This window comes from Mobula hypostoma, chromosome 10 (genome assembly GCF_963921235.1).
Source record: "Mobula hypostoma chromosome 10, sMobHyp1.1, whole genome shotgun sequence".
Lineage (NCBI taxonomy): Eukaryota > Metazoa > Chordata > Chondrichthyes > Myliobatiformes > Myliobatidae > Mobula > Mobula hypostoma.
The window spans coordinates 80,198,263-80,198,864 of record NC_086106.1 but is presented as its reverse complement, the minus strand read 5'-3'; positions in this window follow the sequence as shown (position 1 = coordinate 80,198,864).

Here is a 602-nt window from a genome sequence, read left to right as displayed (position 1 = left end):
GGCCAGACATCCCACCTCTCCCGGAAGTTCCGGGAGTCTCCCGCAAATTGATAGTGGCTCCCTGACGCCCACAAGTTATATACAATATCCCGGAAATCGATTTTTTTTTAGAGAGCAAGTGAGCGAGAGACAGCAAAAGAGACCGCACGCATGTGTGTGCGCGTGCGAGAGAGAGAGAGAGAACGAGAGAACGAGTGCCACGGCAGAGTGTTCCAAATAAAAGAAAATATAAATTGTACGTCACCGCAGACTACATTAAAGTGTACCCCTGCCTAGTAGGGGTAAAAAATAATGATAGTGTTCTCGCTGCACTGTTTGCAATGGTGACTTTTCTATTGCCCTTGGTTGGTTAAGACTCTAAAAGACGTGTTGAGTTGAGTTTAACAGGCGTCATTCGTTCATTAGCATAGCTAACGTTATTAAAACTAGCTGGCTAGCTGCTAATGAGCTACTCTATTGCAGACATCCCACCTCCCCCGGAAGTTGATGGAGCTACCTCTCTGAAATGAGTTTTTGCGGGGTGGGATGGGTGTAAGGTGCTGGAATTTTTGCAAAGTGGTCTGCATCACATCTGCAGCCGGATTGGCCGTTGTCGACTTCTC